Below are 24,374 nucleotides of genomic sequence, written 5' to 3' on the forward strand. Positions count from 1 at the left end.
AGCCTATAGTAGCACACACAGACACACACACCCCTCACTGTGACTCAATACACAGCCTATACCAGCTTACAGACACACACACACACACGGCACGGTGACTCAATGCACTATCTATACCAGCACACATGCACATACACACGCCTCAGTGTGACTCAATGCATAGCCTGTACCAGCACACACACACACACACACGGCAAACTGTGACTCAATGCACCGTCCATAACTGCACACACACACATAAAAACACACAAAGACGTCTCACTGTGATTCAGGGCAAAGCTTATAACAGCACACAGACACACACACTCACACACACACAGCTGTGACTCAATGCACATTCTATAGCAGCATATACACACACACACACGGCTCAGAGTAACTTAATGCACCATCCATACCAGCACATACACATACACACACACAACTCAGTGTGACTCAATGCTCAGACTATACCAGCACACAGACACACGGCTCACTGTGACTCAATGCACAGCCTATGCCATCACACACACGGCTCACTCTGACTCAATGAAGAGTCTATACTGACACACACACACACACCTTACTGTGCATCACTGAACAGCCTGCACCAGCACACACACACACACACCTGTGACTCAATGCCAAGCCTGTACCAGCACACACACACACCCCCATCACTGTGACTTAACGGTCAGCCTATAGCAGCACACACAGACACACACACCCCTCACTCTGACTCAATACACAGCCTATACCAGCGTGCAGACACACACACACACATGGCACTGTGACTCAATGCACTATCTATACCAGCACACCCGCACACACACCTCAGTGTGACTCAAAGCACAGCCTGTACAAACACACACGGGTGACTGTGACTCAGTGCACAGTCTATACCAGCACACACACACACACACACACAAGAACAGCTCACTGCGACTGAATGTGCAGCCTATGCAAGCACACACATATGGCTCACTGTCACTCAATGCAGATTCTACACCAGGACACACAAACACACACACACACACACACAAACATGGCTAAACACTGACTCCATGAACATTCTATACAAGCACACACACACACCCCAATGTGACTTAATGCACAGTCTATACCTGTGTACACACACACACACGGCTGAGTGTGATTCAATGCAGTCTATAGCAGCACACAGAACCACAAAACACACCTGACTGTGACTCAATGCACAGTCTATAAGCAACACATACACACATGCACCTGACTGTGACTCAATGCTCAGAATATACCAGCACACACACACACGGTTCACTGTGACTCAATGCAGGGTCTATACCAGCACACACACACACACACACACACACACACACACACACATCGCTGACTGTGACTCAATGCACCACCCGTACCTGCACATACACACACACACACAGGTCAATGTGACTCAGTCCACAGCCTATACCAGCACTCACACACACACACCTCACTGTGACTCAATACACAGTCTATACCATCATGCACACACACACACATGGTACACTGTGACTCCATGCACAGTCTATACCAGCACACAGACACACACAAACACACCTGACTGTGACACAATTCAGGGTCTATACCAGCACACACACAGTCACACACATGGCTGTGAGTCAATGCACAGTCTATACCAGCACATACACACACGGGTTACTGTGACTCAATGCACAGCCTATATCAGCACACACACGTGCACACACACACACATGAATCACTGTGACTCAATGCACAGATTCTTATGGCACACACACACACAAACACACGCACCTCACTGTGGCTCAATGCTCAGCCTATACCAGCACACACATACACAAACACTCCTAACTGTGACCGAATGCACAGCCTATACCAGCGTGCACAAACACACACACGGGTGACTGTGACTCAATGCATCCTCCATACCTGCACACACACACACACACACGAGGGACTGTGAGTAAGTGCACAGCCTATACCAGCACACACACACACACACCCACAGACACTCAAGAAAAGCTCACTGAGACTTAATGCACAGTCTATACCAGCACACACACGGCTCCCTGTGACTCAGGGTAAAATCTATACCAGCACACACACACACACACACACACACACACCCATAGCTCATTGTGACTCAATGCAAAGCATATACCAACAGATGCACACACACATTCACCTCATTCTGACTCAAAGTCAGCCTATACCAGTGCACACACACACACATACACACACATGACTGACTGAGACTCAATGTACAGTCTATTCCAGCACACACACACACACACAAACACCTGTGACTCAATGCACAGTCTATACCAGCACACACTCACACACACACACACGCACACATCTCAATGTGGCTCAATGCCCAGTCAATACCTGCACACACACACACACACACATCTGTAACTCAATGCACAGCCTATACCGGCACACAGACATGCCTCACTGTGACTCAATGCTCAGCCTATACCAGCGCACACACACACTCAAACACACACTCACAGCTCATGGAGACTCACTGCAGAGCCTATACCACAACACATACACACACACACATACACAGACACACACCTCACTGTGACTCAATGCTCAGCCTATACCAGCGCACACAAACACACACAGCTCACTGTGACTCAATGCATAGCCTATACCAGCACAGACACACAAACAGCTACTGTGACTCAATGCACAGCCTACACCAAGACAAACACACGCACACATACATGGCTCAATGTGACTCCGTGCACAGTCTATACCAGCAGAAACACACAGACATGGCTCACTGTGACTCAAAGCATAGCCTAAATTAGCACCCGTGCACACACACACACACACACACACACTGTTCACTGTGATTCAATGCACCATCCTTACTTGCACACACATACAAACACACACAGACGGCTCACTCTGATTCAGTGCAAAGACTATACCAGCACACACACACACACAACTTACTGTGACTCAATACAGAGTCTATACCAGCACATACACACACACACACACCTCACTGTGACTCAATGCACAGCCTGCACCAGCACACACACACACACATATACCTGTGACTCAATGCACAATATATACCAGCACACACACACACTCCCCTCACTGTGACTCAATACACACCCTAACCCAGCGTGCAGATACACACACACACGGCACTGTGACTCAATGCACTATCTATACCAGCACACCTGCAAACACCCACACATCAGTGTGACTCAATGCATGGCATGTACACACACACACGGGTGACTGTGACTCAGTGCAGAGCTTATACCAGCACACACACACACACACACACAAGAACAGCTCACTGCAACTCAATGCACAGCCTATGCCAGCACACACACATGGCTCACTGTCACTCACTACAGATTCTATACCAGGACACACAAACACACACACACACACACACACACGGCTAACTGTGACTCCATGAACATTCTATACAAGCACACACTCACACACACACACACCTCACTGTGACTCAATTTGCAGCCTATCCCAGCACATACACACACACACCCCATCACTCAATGCACAGCCAATAGCAGCACAAACACACACAAATACATGACTCACTGTGACTCTTTTCACATCCGATACCTGAACACACACTCACACACAAACCTCACTGTGACTCAATGCACTGCCTATACCAGCACACACACATAGCTCACTTTGACTCAATGCTCAGTCTATACCAGCACACACACACACACACACATGCACGCATATGTTACTGTGAATAAATGCACAAACTATACCAGCACACACACACACGTATGCACACACACCTGACTCTGACACAATGCAGAGTCTATACCAGCACATACAGACACACACAGGTCCAGCTCAGTGTGACTCAATGCATTATCCATACCAGCACATACACACATACACACACTCGGCTCATTGTGGCTCAACACAAAGTTTATATGTGCACACACACACAAAAACCTGTGACTCACTGCTCAGCCTACACCAACACACACACACACACACACACACACACACACACATGCATGGCTCAGTGTGACTCAATGCACAGCATATACCAGCCCACACAAACAAACACAGCTCACTGTGACTCAGTGCACAGCCTATACCAGCACACACGCACACAAACACACCTGACTGTGATTCCATGCACAGTCTATAAGTCGCACACACACACACACACACATGCAACTCACTGTGACTCAATGCTCAGGCTATACCTGAGCACTCCCAAACGGCTCACTATGAGTCAATGAGCAGCTTATGCCAGCACACACACATGGCTCACTGTAACTCAATGCAGAGTCTCTACCAGCACACACAGATGCAGACACACACACACACCCCACTGTGACTCAATGCACAGTCTATACCTGCATACACACACACACACACACACGGCTGATTGTGACTCAGTGCAGTCTATACCAGCACACAGAAACACAAAACACAGCTGACTGTGACTCAATGCACAGTCTATAAGCAGCACATACACACACGCACCTCACTGTGACTCAATGCTCAGACTATAGCAGCACACACACACACGGCTCACTGTGACTCAATGCAGGGTGTATACCAGCACACCCACACACACACACACAGACACGGCCCAGTGTGATTCAATGCTCTTTCCATACCAGCAGATACACACACACAAACACAAACACACGCACACGTCTCACTGTGGCTCAATGCCCAGTCAATACCTGCACACACACACACACACATACACACATCTGTGACTCAATGCATAGCCTATACCGGCACACACTCAGGCCTCACTGTGACTCAATGCTCAGCCTATACCAGCACACACACACACAGAAATACACACTCACAGCTCACGGTGACTCATTGCAGAGCCTATACCACAACACATACACACACACCAATACGCAGACACACACCTCACTGTGACTCAATGCTCAGCCTATACGAGCAGAGACACACACACCTACTGTGACTCACTGCACAGTCTATACCAGCACAAACACACACACACATGGCTCACTGTGACTCAAGGCACAGCCTAAATTAACACCTGTGCACAAACACACACACACACACACACTGCTCACTCTGATTCAATGCACCGTCCATACCTGCACACACATACAAACACACACAGACGGCTTACTGTGATTCAGTGCAAAGCCTATAACAGCACACAGACACACACACTCACACACACATGGTTGTGACTCAATGCAGTCTATACCAGCACACACACTCACACAACTGACTGTGACTCAATACACAGTCTATACCAGCACATACACATACACACATACACGGCTCAGTGCAACTCAATGCACCATTCTTACTGGCACATACAAACACACATACACCTCACTGTGACTCAATGCACAGCCTGCACCAGCACACACACACACATCTGTGACTCAACACGCAGCCTGTACCACACACACACACCCACACATACCTGTGACTCAATGCGCAGCATATACCAGCACACACACACACACACACCTCACTGTGACTCTATGGTCTGCCTATAGCAGCACACACAGACACACAACCCTCACTATGACTCATTACACAACCTATACCAGCGTGCTGACACACACACCCACACGGCATTGTGACTCAATGCACTATGTATACCAGCACACATGCACACACACACACCTCACTGTGACACAATGCACAGCCTGTACCAGCACACACATATACACACACGGCTCACTGTGACTCAATGCACCATCCATACATGACACACACACACATAAAAACAGACACAGACGGCTCACTGTGATTAAGGGCAAAACCTTTAACAGCACAGAGACACAGACACTCACACACACAGCTGTGTTGCAATGCACAGTCTATACCAGCACACACACACGGACTATAACTCAATTCACAGTCTACGCCAGCACATATGCACACTCACACGGTTCAGTGTAACTCAATGCACCACCCATACCAGTACATACACACACACACACACACACACCTCAGGGTGACTCAATGCTCAGACTATACCAACACACAGACACACGGCTCACTGTGACTCAATGCACAGCCTATGCCTTCTAACATATATGGCTCACTGTGACTCAATGAAGAGTCTATACCAACACACATACTCACCTCACTGTGTTTCAATGTGCAGACTGCAACCGCACACACACACACACACACCTATGACTCAATGCGCAGCCTATACCAGCACACACACACTCCCCCATCACTGTGACTTAACGGTCAGCCTATAGCAGCACACACAGACACACACACCCCTCACTGTGACTCAATGCACAGCCTATACCAGCGTGCAGACACACACACACACGGCACTGTGACTCAATGCACTATCTATACCAGCACACCCGCACACACACCTCAGTGTGACTCAATGCACAGCCTGTACACACACACACGGGTGACTGTGACTCAGTGCACAGTCTATACCAGCACACACACAAACACACACACACACACAAGAACAGCTTACTGCGACTCAATGTGCAGCCTATGCAAGCACACACACATGGCTCACTGTCACTCAATGCAGATTCTACACCAGGACACACAAACACACACACACACACACAAACATGGCTAAACACTGACTCCATGAACATTCTATACAAGCACACACACACACACACCCCAGTGTGACTTAATGCACAGTCTATACCTGTGTACACACACACACACGGCTGACTGTGATTCAATGCAGTCTATACCAGCACACAGAACCACAAAACACACCTGACTGTGACTCAATGCACAGTCTATAAGCAACACATACACACATGCACCTGACTGTGACTCAATGCTCAGAATATACCAGCACACACACACACGGTTCACTGTGACTCAATGCAGGGTCTATACCAGCACACACACACACACACACACACATAGCTGACTGTGACTCAATGCACCATCCATACCTGCACACACACACAAACACACACAGGTCAATGTGACTCTGTCCACAGCCTATACCAGCACTCACACACACACACCTCACTGTGACTCCATGCACAGTCTATACCAGCACACAGACACACACAAACACACCTGACTGTGACTCAATTCAGTGTCTATACCAGCACACACACAGTCACACACATGGCTGTGACTCAATGCACAGTCTATACCAGCACAAACACACACGGGTTACTGTGACTCAATGCACAGCCAATACCAGCAGACACGCATGCACACACACACACATGAATCACTGTGACTCAATGCACAGATTCTAACGGCACACACACACACAAACACACGCACCTCACTGTGGCTCAATGCTCAGCCTATACCAGCACACACATACACAAACACTCCTAACTGTGACCGAATGCACAGCCTATACCAGCATGCACAAACACACACACGGGTGACTGTGACTCAATGCATCCTCCATACCTGCACACACACACACACACACACGAGTGACTGTGAGTCAGTGCACAGCCTATACCAGCACACACACACACACACACACACACAGACACTCAAGAAAAGCTCACTGAGACTTAATGCACAGTCTATACCAGCACACACACGGCTCCCTGTGACTCAGGGTAAAATCTATATCAGCACACACACACACACACACACACACACCCATAGCTCATTGTGACTCAATGCAAAGCATATACCAGCAGATGCACACACACATTCACCTCATTCTGATTCAAAGTCAGCCTATACCAGTGCACACACACACACATACACACACATGACTGACTGAGACTCAATGTACAGTCTATTCCAGCACACACACACACACACACAAACACCTGTGACTCAATGCACAGTCTATACCAGCACACACTCACACACACACACACATTCACACATCTCAATGTGGCTCAATGCCCAGTCAATACCTGCACACACACACACACACATCTGTAACTCAATGCACAGCCTATACCGGCACACAGACATGCCTCACTGTGACTCAATGCTCAGCCTATACCAGCACACACACACACTCAAACACACACTCACAGCTCATGGAGACTCATTGCAGAGCCTATACCACAACACATACACACACACACACGCAGACACACACCTCACTGTGACTCAATGCTCAGCCTATACCAGGACCCATACAAACATACACACACCTCACTGTGACTCAATGCACAAGAAATACCACCACACAGAGACATATACATGGCTCACTGTGACTCAAAGCACAACCTATACCAGCAGACACACACGCACACTCACCTCACTGGGAGGCAATGCTCATCCCATACCAGCACACACACACATGCACACACATGGCTCACTGTGATTCCATGCACAGCGTATAATAGCACACCAAAACACACACACACGGCTCACTGTGACTCTATGCATAGCCTATACCGGCACACACACACACACCTCAGTGTGACTCAATACACAGCCCATACCAGCACGCACCACACACACACACACAGTTAACTGTGACTCAACTCACAGCATATAAAAGCACACACACACACACACACACACCCCTCTCCTTTTGACTGAATGCACAGCCCATCACAGCACACACACATACACACATTCACCTCACCTTGGTTCAATGCACAGCCAATAACAGCACACAGACACATAAAAACACAGAGTCACGGCTCACTGTGACTCAACGCATAGCCTATACCAGCACACCCAAACACACACACCTCACTGTGACTCAGTGTCCAGCCCAAAGCACCATACACACACACAAACACACAGACACATGGCTTACTGTGACTGAAGGCACAGCCTATAACAACACACACACAAACAGCCCGATGTGACTCAATGCACAGCCCATACCAGCACGCACACACACACAAACACACATACGGCTCACTGTGACACAATGCACAGCCTATAACAGCACAAACACACACAAACGTCTCAATGAGACTCAATGCACAGCCTATACCAGCACACACACACACACACACACACACACACACACACGGCTCAGTGTACCACATACACAGCCTATGCCAGCATACACACAAGGCTCATTTGTCACTCAATGCACTGTCTATACAACCACATACACACACACAGACACAAACGGCTCACTATGACTCAGTGCGCAGCCTATAACAGCACACACCCAGAGACATAAAAAAAGCTCACTGTGACTCAAAGTCCAGCCTCTTCCAGCACACACAGACACACACACGGCTCGCTGTGACTCAATGAAAAGCCTATACAGCACACACACACACACACACAAACCCCTCAATGTAACTCAGTGCACAGCCTATACCAGCACACACACACACAAACAGGGCGCACTCTGAGTCAATGCTCAGCCTATACCAGCACACACACACACACGGCTCACTGTGACTCATTGTCCAGCCTATACCTGCACACACACACACACACACACTCACAAACACACTTTCACTGTGACTCAATGCTCAGCCTATATCACCACACACACACAGACACTCACACACACACGGCTCAATGTGACCCAGTGCACAGCCTATACCAATACACACACACACACACGAACACCTCACTGAGACTCAATGCACAGCCTATACCAGAACACACACACACACACAGCTTATTCTGACTCAATGAACAGTCTATACCAGCACACACACAGACACACACACACACACAGCTTTCTGGGACTCAATGCAAAGCTGGTACCAGCATGTGCACACACACACACCTCAGTGTGACTCAATGCTCAGCCTATACCAGCACACACAGACACACACACCCCTCACTGTGACTCAATGCACAGCCTATACCAGCACATACACACAAACACACACATGGCTCACTGTGACTGAAAACACCATCCATACAAGCACATACACACACACATACACCTCATTGTGACTAAGTGTTCAGACTCTACCAGAAAACACACACATGGCGCACTGTGAGTCAATCCACAGCCTATGTCAGCACTGCCCTCACATACACACGGCTCACTGTGACTGAATGCACAACCTATACCAACACACACGCATGCACACACACACATGGCTCACTGTGACTCAATGCACGGTCTCTAACAGCACACACACACACACACACACACACGAACAGCTCACTGTAACTCAATGCACAGTCTATTCCAGCACACACACACACACACACACACACACGGCTCACTGGACTCAGTGCACTCTCTATACCAGTGCACACACACACACTCACAGCTCATTGTGATTCAATGCAAAGCCTATACCTACACACACACACACACACACACAGAGCTCACTGTGACTCAAAGCACCATCCTTACCTACACACACACACACACACAAACACACACACTGCTCAATGTGATTCAATGCACAGTCTATACCAGCACATACACACACACACACGAACCTCATTGTGACTCAATGCTCAGACTATACCAGCACACACATATACGGCTCACTGTGACTCAATGCAGTCTATACCAGCACACACACACACACACACCTCACTGTGACTCAATGCACAGCCTATACCAGAACACACACACACACACCTCTGTGTGACTTAATGCTCAGCCTATACCAGCACACACATACACAAACACCCAAACACATGCATGGCTCACTGTGACTCAATGTACAGCCTATACCAGCATGCACAAACACACACAAACCATTCACGGTGACTCAATGCAGAGCCTATACTAACACACACACACACACACATACACACACACCCGTCACTGTGACTCAATGCTCAGATTATACTGGCACACACACACACACACAGAGCTCACTGTGACTCAACGCACGACCTATGGCAGCACATACACTCACACACACACAGCCCACTGTGACTTAATGCACAGCGTATTCCAATAAACACATACACACACACACACGGCTGTGACTCAATGCTCAGACTATACCAGCACATACACACACACACACACACAGCGCTCACTGTGACTCAGTGCACGGCCTATACCAGCATACACACACACACAGCTCACTGTGACTTAATGCACAGTGTATACCAGTACACACACACACACACACACACACACGGCTGTGACTCAGTTCACAATCCATACCAGCACACACACACACATGGCTCACTGTGACTCAACCTAAATCAGCACACGTGCACACACACACACACTTCTCAATGTGATTCATTGCACAGGCCATACCAGCACTCACCATCCACACAAACACAGCTAACCGTGACTCAATACACAGCCTGTAACATCACACACACACACACACACACACACAGCTCTCTGTGAATACATACACAGACAATACTAGGACACACACACACCTCAGTGTGACTCAAGCCCAGCCTATATGAGCACACACACATACACACATGGCTCTCTGTGATTCAATGCACAGCATGTACTGGCACACACACACAGACACATGGCTCACTGTGACTAAATCCACAGAGTATACCAGCACACACACACACACATAAATGGTTCACTGTGATCGAATGCACAGCCTATAGCAGCACACAGACACACACGCCCACACTGCTCCCTGTGACTCAATGAACAGCCTATACCACCACACACACACAGACACAAACACATCACTCACTGTGACTCAATGCACAGCCTATATTAGCACACACAAAAAACCACACACACACATATACACATGGCTCACTGTAACTCCATACACAACCTATATCAACACACACACACACACATTCACAGTAACTGTGATGAATGCACAGCCTGTTCCAGCACACACACACTCACACACACACACACATATCCATGTGACTCAATGCACAGCCTATATTCACACACACACACAAACAGAGACACACACGCACGGCTAAGTGTGACTCAAGGCACAGCATATAACTGGACATACACACACACGGCTCATTGTGACACAATGCACAGCCTATACCAGCACACACACACACACACAGACACACACACATGGCTCACTGTGACTCAATGCACAGCCAATACCAGCACACACACACACACAAAGACACACACGCACGGCTCACTGTGACTCAAGGCACAGCGTATAACTGGACATACACACACACACGGCTGAATGTGACACAATGCACAGCCTTTACCAGCACAGAGACACAAACACACACAAACTCACGGATCAATTTGACTCAATGCACAGCTGTGGGAAGCATATAGTCTTAGCCGGAGGTAACTCCTGGTGGAGACAGTATGTCTCTCACAAAAAGCAAAGCCCTTACCCTTGACTTGGAATGCACTCTTTTTCCCAGGCCTGAGGGATGTAAAAGAGATTAGCAAAGCTATCTCAAGCCAGGAGACCTCAGGGAACTGAGAGCCCTGGTTGTTCCTTATGGCTGGGGGCTGGGTGTGTGCCTGGTTAAGGGAAGATAACGTTCAAGGATAGTTGTTGTAAACTTGTTGACGTCCATGGTGGTGACTGAACCGAGACGATAAGCAATTCTATGGGTTCATTGTCTAATAATGAGTTCCTCTTCTGTCTATATAAGATTCAGTAAATTCTAAATAAAGTGCCTTGCAACCATCAGTTGTCTAGGTCCTTCTGACCCCATACTCACGGTGCTATTCAGTCCCTTACCCCACTCCGTCGGGACCTGGAAGACCCCCTGCGGTGGCTGGACCGTCGCACACAGCCTATACCAGCACACAGACACACACACACGACTCACAGTGACAAAATGCACAAACCTTACCAGCACACACACACACACACTCCACAGATGCATGGCTCATTGTGACTCAAGGCATGGCCTATACCAGAACACACACACACACATATCCACTGGTCACTGTGAGTCAATGCACAGCCTGTATCAACACACATACAGAAACACACTCAATAACACAGCTCATTGTGACTCAGTGCACATCCTATATGATCACACACACACACACACTGAAGCCCAGTTCACTCTAACTGAAGGCTCAGCCTATACTGCACACACTCACAAACACATACAGAGCAATGTGACTCAATGCACAGCTATACCGTGATACAGACACACACCCACACACACAAACAACACACGGCTTACTGGGACTCAATGAACAGCCTATACAAGTAAACACACACACACACACACACACGACTCAGTGACTCAATGCACAAACCATACTAGCACACACACAGCCACACCAAGAGATGCATGGCTTATTGTGACTCAAGGCCCAGCCTATACCAGAACACACACACACACAAAGCTCACTGTGACACAAAACACAGGCTATAACAGCACACACACACACACACACACACACACGGCTCACTCTGAGTCAACGCACAACCTATTCCACAACAATCACACACAACATGGCTCACTGAGACTCCATGCACAGACTATACCACACATTCACACACACATGGCTCACTGTGATTCAATACCCAGCTTATACCAGCACACACACACGCATAGCTCAGTGTGATTCAATGCACAGCCATTACCAGGAGAAACACAAACACACACACCTCTCACTGTGACTCAATGCCCAGCCCATACCAGCACACACACAGAAACAGACCTCACTGTCACTCAATGCACAGCCCTTACAAACACACACAAAAACACACACATGGCTCACTGTGACTTAATGCACAGCCTCTAACAGCAAACGCACAAACACACACGACTGTCTGTGAATCAATGCACAGCCTATACCAACACACACACACACACACACACGGCTCACTGTTATTGAATGCACAGCCTATAGTAGCACACACACATACACACGGCTCAGTGTGACTGAATACACAGCCTATACAAGCACACACACACATGCACACAAATGGCTCATTGTTACTCAAGGAACAGCCTGTACCAGCACACAAACACAGATACATGTCCCACTGTGACTCAAGGAACATCTTACACCTGCACACTCACACACACATGGCACACTGTGACTCAATGCACAGCCTATACCAGCACACACACAGTCAGACACATGGCTCACTGTGACTCAATGAACAGTCTATACCAACACACAGACACACACAAACACCTCATTGTGACTCAATGCACAGCGTATATCAGTGCACACACACACCTCCCTGTGACTCAATGCCCAGATTATACAGCAAGCACACTCACACACACACACCTCACTGTGAGCCAATGCTCACCCTATAACAGCACACACACCCACACACCCACAGCTCACTGTAACTTAAAGCTCAGCCTATACCAGCACACATACACACACACACAGCTCACTGTTACTCTATGCACAGTCTATACCAGCACACTCACACACACATACCTCACTGTGAGTCAATGCTCGGCCCATACCAGCACGCAAACACACACACATGGCTCACTGTGATTCGATGCACAGCCTATACCAGCACACACACACAGACACAGACACATGGCTAACTGTAATACAATGCACAGCTTATACCAGCACACACACACACAAACATGGCTCAATGTGACTCAATGTACAACCCATACCAGCACATACACACACACACACACACACCTCTCAATGTGACTCAATGCAAAGCCCATACCAGCACACACCACACACACACACACACACACACACACAGTTAACCGTGAATCAATTCACAGCCTAAAACAGCACACACACACGCACACACACAAACACAGCTGTCTCTGAAATCATGTGCAGCTTATAACAGGACACACACACACACCTCACTCTGAGTCATGCCCGGCCTATATCAGCACACACACACATATATACATGGACACACACAAGACTCACTGTGATTCAATGCACAGCATGTACCGGCAAACACACACACACAGACACATGGCTCACTGTGACTCAATGCACAGCCTATACGAGAACATACACACACACACACATTAATACTTCACTGTGATTAAATGCACAGCCTATATAAGCACATAGAGACACACACACATATTGCTCACTGTGACACAATGCACGGCCTGTACCAACACACACACACACACACAGAGAAACGCATTGCTAACTGGGACTCAATGCACTGCCTATAACAGCACACACACAAACACACATGGCACACTGTGACTCAATGAACAGCCTATTACAGCACAGACACGCACATAGCTCAATGATAATCAATGCACAGCCCATATCAGCACATGCAAACACACAGGCATACACATATACACAAGGTTCACTATAATTCCATGCACAAACTATACCAACACACACACACACACACACACACACTCACATACACAGCTCACTGTAATGAATGCACAGCCTGTACCTGCACACAGACACACACACACAAACAGGGATCAATGTGACTCATTGCACAGCCTATACCAAAACACAGACATGCACACACACACACACACGGCTATCCGGGACTCAATTCACAGCCTGTACCAGCACACACACACACACAAACACACTCATGGCTCACTGTGACTCAATGCACAGCCTATAACAGAACACACACACACAAGCATGGCTCACTGTGACTCAACGCACAGTCTATACCAACACACACACACACACACCTCACAGTGACTCAAGGCAGAGCCTATGTCAGCACACACACACATCTCTTTTGACTCAATGCTCAGCCTATACAGCACACACACACTCAACTCACTGTGACTCATTGCACAGACTATATCAGCACCTTCACACACACACAACTCACTGTGAGTCAATACTCAGCCTATACAAGCACACATACACACACACCCATGGCTCACTGTGACTCAATACACAGTTTATAACAGCACAAACACACTCACACGGCTCACTGTGACTCAATGCACAGCCCATACCAGCACACACACAAACATACACACAACTCACTGTGACTCAATGCACAACCAATACCAGCACAAACAGACACATACTCGGCTTACTGTGACTCAATGCACAGCCTATACCAGCAAACACACAGACAAACACAGCTCAGTGTGACTCAATGCAAGCCCATAAAAGCACAGAGACTAACACACTCACACACACCTCACTGTGGCTCAATGCAAAGCCCATACCACCACACACACTAACACAGACACACATACACCTCTCACTGTGGCTCAATGCACAGCCCATACCAACACACACATACACACACACCCAAACACACGCAAGACTCACTATGACTCAATGCAAAACCTATACCAGTGCACACACACACACACATGGCTGACTGTGAATCAATGCACAGTCTATAGTAACACACACACACACACACACACCTGAATGTGACTCAATGCACAGTCTATACCAGCACACACACACACACAGCTCCCTGTGGCTCACTGCACAGTCTATGCTAGCACACACATAAACACACAGAAACACACATGGCTCACTGTGATTCAATACACAGCCTATACCTGCACACACAGAGACATACACACATTCACACACACACAGCTCACTGTGACACAATGCAAATCCTATACCACCACTTGCACCCACACACACACACACACCTCACTATGACTCAATGCACAGTCTATAAGCAGCACATACACACATGCACCACACTGTGACTCAATTCTCAGACTATACCAGCCCACACACACACGGCTTACTGTGACTCAATGCTCAGCCTATATCAGCACACACACACACACTCACATGGCTGTGACTCAACGCACAAACTATACCAGCACATACACACACCTCAATATAACTCAATGCACAGCCTATAGCAGCACACACACACACAAACAAACACACACATGGCTCAGTGTGACTCAATGCACTTTCCATACCAGCACAAACACACACACACACACGTCTCACTGTGGCTCAATGCCCAGCCTATACCTGCACACACACATGCACACATACAAGTGACTCAATGCTCAGCATATACCTGCACACACACACACACACACCTGTGACTCAATGCACAGCCTATGCCAGCATGCACATACACCCACACACCTCACTGTGACTCAATGCTCAGCTTATACCAGCACACACAAACACACACAGCTCACTGTGACTCATACATAACCTATACCAGTACAGACACACACACAGCTACAGTGACTCAATGCGCAGCCTATACCAGGACAAAGACACACACTCACATGGCTCAATGTGACTCAGTGCACAGTCTATACCAGCACAAACACACACACACATGGCTCACTGTGCCTCACTGCAAAGCCTAAAGTAGCATCTGTGCACACACATGCACACACACACACGGCTCACTGTGACCAAATGCACCACCCATACATGCACACACACACATACAAACACACACAGACAGCTCACTGTGATTCAGTGCAAAGCCTATAACAGCACACAGACACACACACTCACACACACACGACTGTGACTCAATGCAGTCTATACCAGCACATACACACACACATACATGGCTCTGTGTAACTCAATGCAACATCCATCATACCAGCACATACACACACCTCACTGTGACTCAATGTGCAGCCTGCACCAGCACACACACACACACACACACACCTGTGACTCAATGCGCAGCATGTACCAGCACACACCCACCCACACATACCTGTGACTCAAAGGGCAGCCTATACCAGGACACACACACACGCACACACACCGCACTGTGACTCAATGGTCAGCCTATAGCAGCACACACAGACACACACTCACACACACACAGTGGACTGTGACTCAATGCAGAGTCTATACCAGCACACACACACACACACCTCACTATGACTCTATGCTCAGCCTATACCAACAAACACACATACCTTGCTGTGACTCAAATCGCTTACTATAGCGTCTCACACACACACACACACACACACACCCCTCACTGTGAGTCAATGCACATCCTAAACCAGCACACAAACACACGGCTCACTGTGACTCAATTCCCAGCCTATACTTGCACATGCACACACTCACACACACACTTCACTGTGACTCAATGCATAGCCTGTTCCAGTACACACACACATCTATACCTCACTGTGACTCAATGCTCAGCCTATATCAGCACACACACTCACACATACAACTCACTGTGACTCAATGTGCAGCCTATAGAAGCACACAAACACACGGCTCATTCTGACTCAGTGTGCAGCCTGTATCATTGCACGCACACACACACACACACAAACACGTCTCAATGTGACTCAGTGTACAGCCTATACCAACACAGATACACACAGACGAACAGCTCACTGAGACTCAATGCACAGCCTATACCAGAACACACACACACACACACACACACACACACACACATGGCTTACTCTGACTCAATGCACAGTCTATACCAGCACACACACACAGACACACACACACACACCTCACTGTGACTCAGTGCTCAGCCTATACCAGCAGACACAAACAAACACAACTAACTATGCCTCAATGCACAGTCCACAAGTAGCACATACACACACATACATGCAACTAACTGTGAATTAATGAACAGGCTATACCTGCGCACCCCCACACGGCTCACTATGACTCAATGCACAGCTTATGCCAGCACACACACATGGCTCACTGTGACTCAATGCAGAGTATACCAGCACACACACATGCACACACACACACACCACTGTGACTCAATGCACAGTATATACCTGCATGCACACACACACACACACACACGGCTGACTGTGACTTAATGCAGTCTATACCAGCACACAGAACGACAAAACACACCTGAATGTGACTCAATGCACAGTCGATAAGCAGCACATACACCCACACACCTCACTGCGACTCAATGCTCAGACTTTACCATTACACACACACACGGCTCACTGTGACTCAATGCACAGCCTATGCCAGCACACACACACAAACACTCGGCTCCCTGTGACTAAATGCACCATCCATCCCTGCACACACACACACACACACACACACACAAAGATGGCTCAATGTGACTCAGTCCACAACCTATACCGGCACAAACAATCACACCTAACTGTGACTCAATACTCAGACTATACCAGCACACACACATGCACACACACACACATTACTCCCCGTGACTCCATGCACAGTCTGTAACAGTATACAGACACCCCCCCACACACACATCATCAGCTCACTCTGACTCAATGCACAGTCTATTCCATCACACAAACACACATGCTCACTGTGAGTTAGTGCACTGTCTATACCAGCACACAAACACACACTCAGATCTCACTATGACTCAATGCAAGCCTATAACAGCACACGCACACACACACACACAAACCTCACTGTGACTCATTGCAAAGCCTATACCAGCACACAGAGACACACACACCCCTAACTGTGACTCAGTGAACAGCCTATACCAGTGCTCGTGCACACACACACACAAGGCTGACTGTGACTCAATGCACAGCCTATATCAGCACTCACACACACACACACTGCTCACTGTAATTCAAAGCACCATCCTTACTTACAAACACACACACACACACACATTCACGGCTTACTGTGACACAGTGGACTGCCTATACCAGCACACATACACACACACACGGCTCACTGTGACTCAATGCACAGCCTATGCCATCACAGGCAGACACACACACCACTCACTAACACTCAATGCACATCATATAACAGCACACACACATGCACACACACACACACGGCTCACTGTGACTCAATCCACAATCTCTAACAACACAAAAACACACACAGGACTCTGTGACTCAATGCCCAGCCTACACCTGCACACACATGCACAATCACACACACACCTCACTGTGACTCAATGCACAGCCTGTACCAGCACACACACACACAGACACACCTCACTGTGACTCAATGTTCAGCCTAGATCAGCACACACACACACACAGCTCACTGTGACTTAATGCACAGCCTATACAAGCACACACAAAGACACACACACACAGTTCACTGTGAATCAATGTCCAGCCTATTCCTGCACACACATGCACACTCACCTCCCAGTGACTCAATGCACAGCCTGTACGAGCACACACACACACACATCACTGTGACTGAATGTGCAGCCTATACCAGCACACACACACACGGCTCATGTGACTTAGTGCACAGCCTATACCAACACACACTTGCACACACACACACACACACACATGAACAGCTCACTGAGACTCAATGCACAGCCTATACCAGAAAACACACACACACATGGCTCACTCTGACTCAATGCACAGTCTATACCAGCACATACACACACACACACACCGCTACCTGTGACTCTATGCAAAGCTTATGCCAGCATGCACACACACACATACACCTCAGTGTGACTCAATGTTCAGCATATATCTGCACACACAGACACACACACACCCCTCACTGTGACTCAATGCACAGTCTCTACCAGCACACAGACACACACACACATGGCTCCCTGTAACACATTGCACCGTCCATACTGCACACACACACACACACAGACGGCTCAATGTGACTGAGTCCACAGCCAATATCAGCACACACACACAGCTAAATGTTACTCAATACTCAGCCTAGAGCAGCACACACGCATACACACACATGCACAGCTGACTGTGACTCAATGCACAGTCTCTAACAGCACACACACACACACAGCTCACTGTGACTCAATGCACCATCTGTACCTACACACACACACACACGGCTTAATGTGACTCAATGAAATGTCTATGCCGGCACACACACACACACACACACACACACACGGCTGTCTGTGTCTCAGTGCACACTCTATACCAGCCCACACACACCCACAAACAGCTCACTGTGCCTCAAGCCTATACCAGCACACACACACACACAGACCTCTCTGTCACTCATTGGTCTGCCTATACCAGCCCACGAACACACACACCCCTTACTATGACTCAGTGCACTGCCTATAACAGTGTGCATTCACACACACAAACACACACACACACACGGTTGACTGTTAATCAATGCATAGTCTATACCAGCACACACACACACTCACAAACACACCTGACTGTGACTCAATGAACAGTCTATACCAACACACACACGGCTCCATGGAACTCAGTGCACAGTCTATGCTAGCAGACTCCGACACACACAGAAACACACATGGCTCACTGTGAGTCAATACACAGCCTATACCTGCACACACACACACATACACCCACTCAAACACAATCAGCTCACTGTGACTCAGTGCAAAGCCTAAACCAGTACGTGCACCCACACACACACACACCTCACTGTGACTCAATGGTCAGCCTATACCAGCGTGCACACACATCACACACACGCTGACTGTGACTCAATGCCCAGCCTATACCTGCACACACACACACACAAACACACCAGGCTATGACTCAATGAACAGTCTATATGAGCACATACACACACACACACACACACACACGTTTTTCTCAGTGTGACTCAATGCACCATCTATAACAGCACATACACACACACACACATGCACCTCACTGTGACTCAATGCTCAGACTATTCCAGCACACACACACACAGCTCACTGTGACTAAATGCAGGGTCTATACCAGCACACACCACACACACCTCACTGTGACTCAATGCACAGCCTATAGCAGCACACACACACACACACATACCTCACTGTGACTCAAATTGCTTCCTGTACCAACACACACACACACACACACACCTCACTGTGACTCAGTGCAGAGCCTATACCAGCACACACACACACAGCTCAGTGTGACTCAATGCTCAGCTGATTTAAGCACACACACTCACACACACAGCTCAAAGTGACTCCATGTGCAGCCTATACCAGCACACACACACACACACACACACCTGTCACTCAATGCACAGCTGATAGCATCACAAACACACACAAATACCTGACTCACTGTGACTCATTTCACAGCGCATACCTGAACACACACTCACACACATACCTCACTGTGACTCATTGCACTTCCTATACCAGCACACACACCTAGCTCACGTTGAATCAATGCTCAGCCTATACCAGCACACAAACACACACACACTTGTCACTGTGACTCAATGCACAACCTATACCAGCACAAACACACAAACACACACACAGCTCACAGTGACTCAATGCAGAGCCTATACCAGCACACACACAAACACACGCACACACACACACCTGACTCTGACTCAATGCAGAGTCTATACCAGCACCTACACACACAAACAACACATGTCCAGCTTATTGTGACTCAATGCATCATCCATACCAGCACATACACACAAACACACACACCTCACTGTGACTCAAAACTCAGCCTTTACCAGAACACACACACACGGCTCATTGTGACTTAATGCACCGCCTATGCCAGCACACACACATAGCTCACTTTGACTCAATGCACAGCCTATACCCGAACACACACACACAGCTCACTGTGAATCAATGTACAGCCTATATCAGCACACACACACACGCACACACACAGCTCACTGTGACTCAATGCACCATCCATACCTGCACACACACACACACACACACACAGAGCTCTGTGTGACTCAGTGCACAGCCTATACCAGCACACACACACACGAACACCTCACTGTTATTCAATGCACATTCTATACAAGCACACACACACACACACACAGTTCCCTGTAGCTCAGTGTAAAGTCAGTACCAGCACACACACACACAGCACACTCTGACTCAATGCATAGCCTATACCAGCATGCACACACACACATACACATCTCACTGTGACTCAAAGGTCATCCTATACCAGTGGGCACATACAGACACACACACATGGCTGACTGTGACTCAATGCACAGTCTATACCAGCACAAACACACACACAAACTCCACTGACTGTGATTCAATGCACAGTCTATACCAGCATATACATACACAAACACACACTGCTCAGTGTGTCTCAATGCACTGTCCATACCGGCACATACACACATACACACACACAGCTCACTGTGACTCAATGCACCATCCATACCTGCACACACACACACACACACACACACACGGCTCAGTGTGACTCAGTGCACAGCCTATACCAGCACACACACACACATGAACACCTCACTGTTATTCAATGAACATTCTATACAAGCACACACACACACACAGTTCCCTGTAGCTCAGTGTAAAGTCAGTACCAGCACACACACACACACAGCACACTCTGCCTCAATGCATAGCCTATACCAGCATGCACACACACACATACACATCTCACTGTGTCTCAAAGGTCATCCTATACCAGTGTGCACATACAGACACACACACATGGCTGACTGTGACTCAATGCACAGTCTATACCAGCACAAACACACACACAAACACCACTGACTGTGATTCAATGCACAGTTTATACCAGCATATACACACACACACACGCATTGCTCAGTGTGTCTCAATGCACTGTCCATACTGGCACATACACACATACACACACATGGCTCACTGTGGCTCAATGTCCAGTCTATATGTGCACACACACAAACACACACCCCTGTGACTCAATGCACAGACTATACCAGCACACACAAACAAGCACCTCACTTTGACTCAATGCTCAACCTATACGAGCACAAACACACACACACACACAGGGCTCACTGTGACTGAATGCACAGCCTATACCAGCACAGACACACAAACACAGCTCACTGTGACTCAATGTACAGCCTAAACCAGCACCCATGAACACACACACACACGGCTCACTATTACTCAATGCACTGTCCATACCAGCACACACACACAAACACATAGATGGCTCTCTGTGACTCAGTGCACAGCCTATACCGGCACACACACACACACACACACACACACCTCACAATGATTCAATGCTCAGACTATATCAGCACACACACACACACGGCTCCCTGTGACTCAATGCACCGTCCATACCTACAAACAAAAACACACACACAAAGAAGGCTCAATGTGACTCAGTCCATAGCCTATATCAACACACACACACACCTGTGACTCAGTACTCAACCTGTAGCAGCACAAGCACACACGCACAGCTGATTGTGACTCAATGCACAGTCTATACCTGCACACACAAACGTGGTTCACTGTGCCTCAGTGCACAGCCTATACCAGCACACTCACATGCACTCAAACACACATGGCTCTCTGTGACTCAATGAACAGGCTCTAACAGCAGACACACACACACAAACACACACACACGAACAGCTCATTGTCAGTCAATGCACAGTCTATTCCATCACATACACACACACACAGATCAGTGATTCAGTGCACACTCTATACAAGCACACACACACACACACACACACAGCTGTCACTCAATGCAAAGCCTATACCAGCACATGCACACACACACACATGGTTGTCTGTGACTCAATGCACAGTCTATACCAGCACACACACACAAACCCATCTGACTGTGACTCAATGCACAGCCTTTGCCAGCACCATACACACACACACACACACACACGGCTGAGTGTGACTCAATGCACAGCCTATACAGCATACACA

This window comes from Balaenoptera physalus (assembly GCF_965194825.1).
Source record: "Balaenoptera physalus genome assembly, chromosome: Y".
NCBI lineage: Eukaryota > Metazoa > Chordata > Mammalia > Artiodactyla > Balaenopteridae > Balaenoptera > Balaenoptera physalus.